Raw genomic sequence first — 12463 nt, forward strand, 5'->3', positions numbered from 1 at the left:
GATTTGATCTTTTTGCAATATTGTTGACCCAAAAAATCAAAATGAAAAGAAGATACCCCTAATGAATTTCTGAGAGCTTTCTAAAATGTAAAAAATGTAAAAAATTTAGAAAATTTCCTCAATTTGCATCCTAGAAAGCAGATTTATGAAAAAACCTTAATTTTTAAAGATCCAACTTTATGCTAAATATTTAATTGTTAAAATTAAAAACTTGTAAAGAAAAAACCCCTCTAGAATTTTAAGAGATTTCTAAAAATATAATTTTTATAGAAAAATATTTTATTTTCACCCAAATTACATGATTTATGAAAAAAATTAAAACTATCATATACCAATCAAAATTGATCATCTGAAGTTGATTATTGGACCGTAAACGCCTAAGATGATTCTTAGCCTTCAGTTAAAAAATCATAGAAAAAATCATAGGTTTTTTAGAGATATGATAAAATCTTTGAAATTCAAGTGTAATTTTGCCTTCAACCTTATTTGCACAACATTAGTCTTGAAATTTTTGAATAAAATAGAAAATTAAGGTCAAAAAAAACCTCAAAAATATAGATCTTGAAAAGACGTAAGTCCCATCAAGTATTCCAAAATGTATGAGGTGAAATTTTTAAAACATAATGAATCATCAACAGGACAATCTGATTCAAAAACCTCAAAATAATTAGACAACTAAATGAATGCAAAACTTGAAATCAAATTGAAATTACACAATTTATACCTCACTCGAGCATGCATCATATTGGCCTCCATTTTTCTTCTTGACCTTTGTATATTGGTAGTATGTTGCTCTCAAAATCTATAGCACTATTATTTCAAGATGATCGCATGACTATAATTGTAGATGAATGAGGAATGAAGATTGCTAGCTTGATAATGATGGTGCTTGATAAATATTGATTAGCCATAGTTTGATTTGATGAAAGATGACTGCTTTCATAGATTTATTGATATTGATCAACAATGGAGATCTGAGGAGAAGATTTAATGATTAATTATTAAGATTCAATGTGAAAAAGTTGATTGGGCTAATTATTGAGAAGACTGATCAAAAGGAGTTAATCAAGATTGGTTGATCAATTGAGTGAATTAATTAATCAATTTTGAAGTGAGTGGGAGTTTGAGAGGTAGAAGTGGAAGAATAAGTTAGTTTTAAATAATTAAATAATTTTTAACTATGCACGAAAGAGATATATAAATAAAATAAAGATTTTACTTATTTTTAGATTAACTTAATTTGGAAAAGTGAATAATTAAAAAAATTAAAGAATTCATTTAATTGTAGAAGACTTAGTTAACTAATTAAATAATTAAAATAATTATATTATTATAAGAGACTAGAAGAAAATAATAAATTAAATAATTAAAATTATTTGATTATAGAAGACAAGAAGAAAAAAGAATTGATTAAATAATTAAAAAATTATCTAATTAATGTGCACGAGACAAGAATTAAATAAATTATTTATTCATATGCATGAGAAGAGAATAAAAAATAATTAAATTAATAAATTATTGATTCATGTGTATGTGGGAAATAACATTTATTTATTATTAGAACAAATATATTTAGAAAATTAATAATTAAATAAATTAAAATAATTGATTTAATTATAGAAGAGAATGTTATGATTAAATAATTATTTAATAATAGGAGATTTAAAAGAAAAGAGTTTATTTAATTAGTGAGGAGAGAAGAAAAAGAATACTATAATTAAATAATAAAAAACATTTAATTATTGTGCAAGAATAAATTATTTAATTAATTTAAGAAGAAATTAGGATAATTAAATAATTAAAAATTATTAAATTATAAATGCAATGGAGGGAAATTTGAAATCTGTATTTGAAGAATAATGTTTTTGATATTAAAAGCCGCCAAAAAATAAGGGGCTAACCCATAGGAACATTAAGGAGAACAGTGGCAGGACCATTGTCCGCATATAATCAGCAGAGTTATAGCCTTTTACCTCTATCAAAAACAATTATCATTCTACGAGAGTTTATCAGAAATAAAGCAGTAATAAGCAGAGTTTTAGACATTTGCCACGCAGGGCAATAAACATAGAAATTCAAACAAAACCATAGGCTAACACTATCCGCCCATAGGCTACTAAACGTAGACAAAAAACCATCTTTTCGCCGCATTCAAAGAATTACTTATATTTCCCATGGCTCCTCTTGGGGAGGAGTTTTCTTGCCCATTCCTAGGTGAGGAATTTGAACACAGCCTTGTAGTCCTCATCATCCTTGCCTTTACCTTTGGACACACTTTCCTGCATGAGGCACAGAGTGGTAGCCAAGCAACACATAACATTTAGCGCGAATTTAGAAACATCATGCATTTTGGACTCTGCCACCTCCAGTCTGCTGGTGATATTCTGCACATTATCAGAAAGGGCCACCATCTTTTTCTCCAGCTCCACCAAGTTGTTTTCCTCCTCCTCTTTTATGCTACTCGCCTCCTCCACAACCATCATTTTATCCAGTCTGAAAGTCGGGAGGGGAAATTTGCAGGCTCCGGACTCTTTGAAGAGGTGGGGTTTTCAGAAGTCTGGGTGGAGCTGACAGAGTGAGGGGTCAGGTTATGGTGGAGAAAAACCACATTATCAGTCGGGATGGAATTTCCAATGTCATGCAAAGAGGAGGGGTCTCTCAGAGATTTTTCCAAGGGTTTAGAGGCAAGCCTGCTAGAGCGGCGGGGGGTTTTGGCCTCATCAATGATATCCATGTCAGAATCAATCTCCTAGATTATGACTTTCTTAGGAGTTCTGACCTCCTCAGGGGAGTGTTTTTTAGTTTTCTTGCTACAAGAGCCAATTTCTGGGAGTTGAGGGGGGCTAGCATCATTTTTAGCAGAAGGGTGGGCCGAAGGGCTAGTATTAGTCACATTCTGGATGAAGATGGAACGAGGCAGGCAGAGAGCGAGGTGGAAGTTGTACAGGCGAAGAATGAGGCCTTGGTGGAGGATAGGGAAATCTTTCCCTTTTTTCATAGCTTCAACAATGTCCTTAACTTTAGCATCTAGAGAATGCAGCAAGAAAAACGGAATGGAAATATAGTCCTTATTTATCAAATGGTTAAGGAAAGGGAGATGGTAGTAATAGAAGATACCATACCTTCCCTTCGACATGAAATACTTCATCACAATATAATAGACCTCATCCCACGGGGGAGGGAGCTCATCCCTGTTGAATCCACCAGCCCTCTCACCAGGGTTTTCGCCCTCGTGGAAGAACTAGTTTAGGCTGGTGGTATCCGCAATACGGCTCTGCTTTTTCCATTTCCTCCCCTCCATAGAAAGACCCGTCGCCTGGGCTACGACTTCTTCATTGATTTCAAACGAGATACCCCCCATGGTAACTCTTATGTCTTCCCAGGAAGTCACAAATTGCTTGGAGAGTCTTTCATCGTTTCCCTTCATATTTTCCATGAACTTATCAATGTCGCCCTTCGAGCAAACGAACCACACCGCCGGTTTAGCTCTGAAATCGTCCACTTTATCGGGTTCCAGTTTGAGCCTGTCTCCCCCCCCCCCCCCAATTCTCGGTTCCTCCAACTTAACAGAGTGAATCTGAGTCCTTCTAGCAAAAACGTAGAGCCGAGGCAGAATTGAGGCAAAGTTGATATGTGAGTCATATTTGAAGAATAATGTTATCTTAATTAAATAATTAAAATATCTGATTAATTTAGAAGAATAATTAGTGAAAATGTTGCTAGTAGAAATTGGACAATTTTTAATGTCAACAACTAAATATAACATAATAATGGGATTTAGCTTTTGAACCATCCCACTTGACCAAATGCATTGATCTATTACTTCTAATAGGAAATGAAACAATATTTTGATTATAAAACACACAACTCTCACAAGAATCAAATGCTCATTAGAGTAAATAAAAAATCCTCAACCGTATTTTTATTAATTAGAGTCCAAATAAAATTTCTCCAATTTGTCCCAAACATTGGTAATAGCAAATACATGCATTTTGGATGTGTTAGTTATATTGGTATTAAGCTTAAATAAAGTCATGTACTGCGATCCCTTCACTACCACCAAATTTCCTCTTACACAACTCCAACCAAAATTATCAATTGTCACATGCACTATAGAATTATTCAACTTGGATACAAAAATAATATTTCTCACAAGGCCTAAAATATGCAAAACTTTACTAAGATTTCAATTTTTTTCATCACTAGAACAGAACTATACCCTTCTTTTAATGACAATTTAATGCAAACTTTTGTCACCAAGGAAAAAAATCCTCTATTATAAGCTCAGTGAGACAAGAAATAATACTCATGAAAATCCACATGGTGGAAGCAATTTGAATCATTAGCTAATAGTTATCACTAGTAGCATAAATAGAAAGAAACAATGCATCATTATCACCATCATTAGACAAATCATCAAATATCTTCTAATTATTGTAATCCTTCCTCACTTGTCATATCTTTTCATAGTTCCAACATTTTCTCCACTCTTCTCAAGGGTTTGAATAGTCCTTTGAACTTGGACCTATCTTCAATTTATTATATCCCCTTTGGACCCACCTTTGTCCTTGGTCCTTCCTTGAACATGTAGGCATCCACCAAGCCCACATCCATGGACTTTTTTCTCATCTCTTCAGAAAAAAAAATAGAAATAAGGGATTCCATATTCATCTTTGCAACACTACAATATTTACTTACAATTGGTTTTCCTCAAGGTTCAAATAAAGAACAAAGCAACAATATAATATTTTCTTATTTATCTAGTATAATAGTTGTTGAAACTAGTTAACTTAAAATCAAATTAAAGGTACTAAAATATTCTACAAAAAAATAGCCATCCTTCGTTTTTAAAGAATATAAACCTCTTTTGAGATATAATTTATAATTTGATAAATGTCAAAGATTTTCTGCTATATTGAAAATGTAATAGTCTCCTTTAAGACATTCAAGAAGATACAATCTATAAGGCACAATTGAATAGTTTCTCCTACCTTCTTGTCTAATATTTTCTAATCTTAATTAGATGTTTCTTTAGATTTTTCTTCCTTTTAAAAAATAATGTATATAAGAGAAGAATATAATAAGAAATATGTTACATATACTTGAGGATGCTTGAGAGTAATAAGTCACTTTGGGGTCTGAGTCTCCAATAATAATAAAATTTATATTCCAATAATCATAAACTATTTCATTAATCTTATACATGCTATATACATGACTTGGATCACACTCAAGACAATTTATTTAGATATATATGATTATGCAAATGATTATTTAACTTAACTGAGGGCTATTGATGGCTACAAATAAACCACACATATCCTAATGTAATCAATGGGTTGAGGATGTAGAATTCTCCACTCTCTAGAGAATTATTTTCCTAAATGATAATAAAATGTGGATGTTTTTTCACAACATCAAGGTTATTTTCTCATATAACATCTTCGACCAAATGATAAAATACTATATGATTACCCTCATGTGTAGTCTCTTAGTATATATTTGAAGGATTTATTTTGGTTTCAAAATTATTATTCCTCCTAAATATTTGGTAACTCAACTTATTTGCAACTCTATGTCTAATAACATTCTTCAAGCTTTAAACATGAAAGGTTGGATGTATTTTATGACATCTATAACTCCAATTCATATGATATACTCTCCATAATCTACAAAACCTTATAAAGAGAACAATACTTGGGAGTAATAATTTCATCCTTATTTTGTTGTTTCAATGATATTATCTTGTTTGGATATAATTATATCAAATCACAATCTCTTATTTGAAAATTCATTTCATTGTGATGTTGAGAAACTTGTTCCTTCATTCTATTTTGTGTGATTGTCAAGCTCTTCTTGAGACTAACAATCATCTCTTATTGATGCAAGATAAATTTGTCAACTATCTAGAACTTTGGGTGTGACCACAATTAAGAGATGACTGGTGGAGGATGGTACCCATATAATGCAAAAAATGGAGACATTTTAAAGGAATTTTAGAAAGAAGTGTCGTACCACAATTCTACTAGTGGTCATCATTGTACCCATCTCTTTAATTTATCCAAAGAAAAAAATCATAGACACCTCTCCAAGAACTCCTTGAACTCAATATGTCAATTTGACTAGGGATGATGAGATGAGATATGAGAAAACTAAGTGCATAAATATGAAAATAAGTCAATCCAAATATTAATCCCAAATATAAGATCATGACCACGTGCTATGACTTTTGGATTCCTACATAGTTTTTTAATACTATCCATAAACATTGTTGATATAGTGATTGGTACAAATGGGTGTTAAAAGTCACAAACATATGCATATTTTATAAATAAGGCAACAACAACCATGATGAATAAAAAATTCTTCAAACCTAGCAAAACCTATGAAGAAACCTACAAAGAATTCCTCATGCCTTTGGTTTCGAATAGTTAACAATTACAAAAGACCCAAAGATTTAATTGGCTCCCCTTTATTTTTTTATATACCATGCATTTTATTATTGATTTTTTCATCTCATTTTTCTTTACCTAAGGATACTTATAGGGCTTGATGTTGGTTAGTTGATTCCCTAGTACTGGTTGAATGATATGGTCTTAAGAGGTGATGAGATTTAGTTCACAATGATATGTATCATTTTTATAGAAATAAAAGACTATATGATTATGCATGTTTCTATTGATTCTTTATATGGGTTATATTTATATGCATGTTTAGACTATGAGCTAATGGATGGCTATGCATGTGTACTTGATGCTCATTTGTAATGGTACTAACTTTTATGCTTTTTTAGACTATTATTTTATGGATTATGATGCATTAGATTATGATGCAATGCTATGGATATGACCTAACTTTATATATGCAAGGTGTCATGTAGTAGATATTTATGCCCTAATACTTATGTATGTGAACCTTTGTGTATGTGTGATATCCATGATTATGACCTAACATGTTGGTGTATAGAGGATAATGCAATGGATGCAATACGATGGCAATAAAACTATTTTTTTTGGTGTACCATTAGACATAACCATAACAAGTGTGATGGATAGAGGAGTAATTGGTCAGAATAGGAAAAGGTTAAGTGATGAAAGACAATGGTTGAATTATATAAGGTATAGAGATGGTTAATGGATAAAATGAATATGGATGGATATTATTGTTAATCCTATGAGGATCCGGTTAATACTGAGAGGGGGGTGAATCAATATTAACACAATTTATAACCTCGAATCAAAATACCATTTACAACATATCTGAAATCATTTAATACATGAATCTCTCCCTTTAACAGATCTCATACACTTGATACCCACTTATGCAATCTTATTAATTAGAATATTCACTAACTAGATATATGATCAACACATACTCATACTATCTTATTATCAGATCAGAATACTTCATGTATCAATTCATTAAGATTACCAGTAACCATTATCAGATCTCTAATAAACAGCAGATACTTATCATAACTGGTAATCCAAAATAATGCATGAAAACATACACTATGAAAAGACATTCCACACATGAACACCAAGTTTTTTGACGTGGAAACCCAAATGGGAAAAACCACGATGGGGATTGGTACCCAATATAATTTGTACTCTTTCGAACTATGCCCTGTTAGGAGCTTAGCCTGGTTAGGAGTTTATAGTACACCCGGTTAGGAGCAGACCTTGTTAGGAGTCACCCAGTTAAGGGATTTACCTATCACTCCAACTAGGAGCTTAATGATCTGTTAGGATCAACCTAGTTAGAGGATTTAAACACTCTTTTGTGAGCTGCCCTGTTAAGGGAATTAGATGGAAAAGGCCTGCTAGGACCTACCCGGTTAAGGGATTTATGTTGTTGTAACTGTTAGGGAACAACAGTGAAAAAAGATCTATTACTTTGCACTTTCAGCTTGCTAGATCAAATCCAATTATGGTTCACAGTCTGCAACACTCAGGAACATCTCTATCTTCTCTAGGATGGCTTAACTTATTCTCCTAATGCCACCAACACATGAAACATCAATTGTGTCACCCTAAATAGCCATAACAACTAAGTCGGCCATAAAACCTAATTACATCTTGAATTTACAATATAGATCATATCAGATCAATATCCAGATCATGACAACAATTTACAATGCAATATCAGTTGTTGATTATTCATAACATCACAAAAATCTGATCTGTATCCTCAAAACACTCTACTAAGCATTTCGTTGATTCCCAAGAAAATCTTCCTTTAATCACGCCAAAACAACAATTAAATCTTTCACACGGGTTGTGTTGTGTTACCAACTTCATGTAGACTTGCCACCAATCATCGTCATCTAAGAAATCATTACCAGTTGAGTGAATTCATCATCGGTCCTAAAACCCTAGCACAACTCCATCAGAAATTCAAAACATGCCTTCCAGTAATCAACATAGGTTGCGGTTCCAGTCACATACACAATTCCATCATAAAAGCTTATGTCTAAAACCACAAGTCTCCAACCATCATCGATTTATCGATTCCATCAAAATCTTTTCTTTTACCAGTTCAAGTCCTAATTCTCAGTCCTGTCGGTAAACCCTATCATACTTACAAATTCTAAATCTGGTAGACCAAATTACTTATCCAACAAGTCAAACATCAAAGTTCATCTGTAACCATCATCAAACATTAATTGGCATAGGTTTACATCAATGACAACACAAATAACTGATGATTTCATCATCATTCTTCTACCGATACAGTCATCAACTCATCTGCATCAGCTATGCCAATCATGCCAACAGTGTCTTTGATAAGTACCATAGTGAAAACCTATTTACAAGTGACATGTTTAGTGATTCATGCTCTACTATCTATTAGATTCTAGATGACCATCCACATTGCCTTCCATAATTAAATGCATCCATAATAAAATATACCCACACCTATCATGACCTTATAGTTATCAATATTTGGCATCACCTATTTCATTTCATGTCATACTAATGTTAGTACACACATCCCATAATAAACATGTCCTATACCTAACTAAGGTCATTTCCTTGACCTTGTATTTTGTATTGGATCCTTGAAGTCACTATTAGAGGAAAACATTTCACTTCTCAATATTACCATCACACCCCATTCATAATTATACTATCCACCTACCATAATAAATCAAAACTAGGCTCATCCCTCACAATCCATAATAAATTGTCATTTGCCTAGACTTTAACACTTATATGAGACATTACACAAAACTTAATATTTCAACAAAATTGAAAACAAAAGAGTTTGGTCATTGAGTCTATTACTTTGCTTGATTCATGTAATGCCATGTTCTTATACTTCTCGAGGATATCTACAAATGATTAGAGGAGCGATGATGAGGCATAGTCAATGTTTTCATATATCTTGTTTGTGAAATGTTCTTGTAACATTACTAGGTCAAATACATCCCATGTGTGTGTTGTCATAACTTCTAGTATGATCAATCACCTTTATAAAAAGGGTCATCTAATACATTTTTTAATTAGGAATATCATGATTCAAGGCTACTTCCTGACATATTCTAATAAGGTTCTCTTGTGTCTGGTATGAACAAGGTCACTCCTTCATGTTTACAGAGTCATAGTTCATGCAAAAGATACCAAAGTGGCCATGGTTCTATCATACCTAATTTTATATATCTATTTATTCCCTAATACAATTCTCTATGATGATAAAAAGAATAAACAAAAAGCATCAATTCATATTAATCCATTTCCTATCAATCAATTTATATCAACCTATCTCACATCATCTCCTTATGTTGTGCAACACAATGCTTGGGTTTGTGACATGGCTTAACCACCTCTTGTGGATTCTATAAGTCTAGTGGTTGTATCGGGCATTAACACATCGATCTTTTGGTACAATGGCAATTACACTTGTAACAGACACCAACAAAGTGGTTTTCATCACATGATGAACTATTTCTATTTAATTTTTATCATTTTAAAAAAAATTGTCACACAAGATGCTTATTTGGAGAGAACAATTTTTCTTTTTCTATTTTTTTTTTTTTGGTTTTTTATATTTTTGATAGGATTCTCTAAGGAATGGGTGTAAAATCTGTGAAGGTTAATTATATTGGTTGTTTCTTCTAGTGTTTCACCTTCCAGTATAGTGAGTTGGTAAACACCATATCCATATACTATTGTAATGATAAAAGGGCCCAACCCATTAGGCTCAAATTTTACCATCTTCTCTTAGTTTTGTTCTACTTTTTGGATATTATTTAAGAACCAAGTCACCAATATTGAATTTGTGAACTTTGAATCTCTTATTGTAGTTATTATGGAGGTTATTTTGATGGCTTGTAAGTGAGTCAATGTGTTTTGATGCCTCTTATCTAGCAACTCTAAGTCATGAAGCCTAGAAACTCTATATTCTCATCATCAATGAAATACTACAATGTGACCCTTAAGGATGGTAAATCAACCTCAGTAAGTAATATAGCTTCATCTTGGAAGGTTAGGGGATATGGGAAAGAAACTATAGGTGTGTAGATACTAGTTTGGTAGGATCATAAGGTTGGACTAATTTGGATGTGCCTATCGCGACTAGTTCCATTGACCATCTTTTTAAGTATTTTCAATATAGTTTTATTAGATGCCTCAACTTGATTGTTACCCTAAGGATAATATGGGGTGGAAAATCTATGTTGGATATGAAGTTTATCACATTGTTTATAGATGTCCTAATTTTTTAAAGGACTAACATTATCTATGATAATGGATAAAGGAACCCCATACTAAAAAATGATGTAATTCAATATGAATTCAGGCATTTATTTTTGATAATATATCAAAGAAATGGATTCAATACATTTTCTGAAGTATTTAGTGGTGGTGCTCATGAACTTGTGTCCATTGGATGATGGGGAATGTATCTTACCTACAAGGTCAAGTCCCCATTGACTAAAGCGCCATGGACTAATTATTGGTTTAAAGCTCCTATGTTGGTGCATGTATGAGATCTCCATGCAGCTAACACAGCTGACACTTCTTGATAGATTGATATGCATCTCATTCCATGGTAGGCCAATAGTAGCAAGTTTACATTAACTTTTTAGCTAATGTAGGACCACTAGAATGAGCCCCACAAATAACTTTGTGAACCTCATGTAAGGTAGTTCGAGTTTTTGCCATGTAAGATGCCTAAGAATAGTACCATCAATACTCCTTCAATAATTATTGATTATTATGAAGAGAGATGATTAGTGAATGAAAGTTTTATATTTTGTATTAGATAGATTTGGTGGAAGGATGTTATCCTGAAGGTAACTATAGATGTCTTTATACCAAGGGGAATTAGGACCAACAATTTCACATACGAGCTTATAATTTGAAACAAAAAAGGTGAAGATCAAGAGATTTTCTACTAAGAACACACAATGTTGTGTATATTGCAACCTACATGTTAGGAAGAGATCCAATAGTTTCCATGGTATCTGAAGATTTTTTGTTTGCTTTGAAATTTTTCTCAAATAATTTTATTACGAAATATTACTCAAAACCATCAACCATTTTCTCTTAATGGAAGAGTTTCTCATCCTTTGTTTAATAATCATCATTCACTTATCTCAAAACCAATTGGGAGTCACCACAGACATGAAATTACTTGATTTCTCATTGTGCAACCATTCTAAGTCTGCGGATTAGAGATTCATACTCAAAATGTTGTTTGTGCAAGGAAACACTAAGCAATATTACTTAGGGATGCAATATCCTTACGAGATAATGAATAAGACTCCTTTGAAACCATGTTGAGTGTATGGTCAATCAAAATAAAGTTTTCATGAATGTGTAGGGACCATTGTAAATATCACTTCATCAAGAAAATTAGATACTACAGGATGGTATTAGCCACATCAACTAATTGATTAGTGATAACTTGTACTTTGATAGATTTTATATTAATATATTCGAAGTCAAACTCGCTAGGGTTCATGACCCATTTAGCTAATTTATCTATAAGTGTCACCTTCTTGAGCAAGTACTTTAGTGGATAAATTTTTGAAATGAGTTTCATTTGATGTCTTAGCATGTAATATCATCACTTTTGGGAAGAAAAAATAAAAGTAAGACACATATCCAATAGGTGTGTAATTTATCTCATAGCCCACTAGAGTACAACTAATATAATATATAGCTCTTTATTTCTCTAAATAGTGATGTTGTACAAGAAGAGCTCCTAATGTCAATGTTGTAGAAAAGATGTATAATAACAAAGTTTTTCTTTCAATTAAGGGCATGAGCACTGGTAGTGAGAGAAAGTAATCTTTTAACTATTGGAATGTTTGTTAAAATTTTGTATCCCACTTGAATGTGACACTCTTATGTTATAGATGTTAGAAAGGATGACATTTATAAACGAATTAGGAAATGAATCTTTTGATTGATTATAGATTTCCTTGTAGAGTACACAACTAACTCATATTTTTTGG

The 12463-nt window shown here is 32.3% G+C and overlaps 1 long non-coding RNA gene across 1 annotated transcript in view; it reads right to left on the reverse strand.

Annotated features, from left to right (window-relative positions):
• Positions 1-4277: 4277 nt before the first annotated feature.
• Positions 4278-12463, reverse strand: part of LOC131029895 (uncharacterized) — a 34957-nt gene continuing 26771 nt past the window's right edge. The window contains exon 3 of the long non-coding RNA XR_009102846.1: positions 4278-4631. This is a non-coding gene — a long non-coding RNA (uncharacterized LOC131029895). The remainder of the gene's footprint in view (positions 4632-12463) is intronic.

The sequence above is a fragment of the Cryptomeria japonica genome, chromosome 3, assembly GCF_030272615.1.
Source record: "Cryptomeria japonica chromosome 3, Sugi_1.0, whole genome shotgun sequence".
Taxonomy (NCBI): domain Eukaryota; kingdom Viridiplantae; phylum Streptophyta; class Pinopsida; order Cupressales; family Cupressaceae; genus Cryptomeria; species Cryptomeria japonica.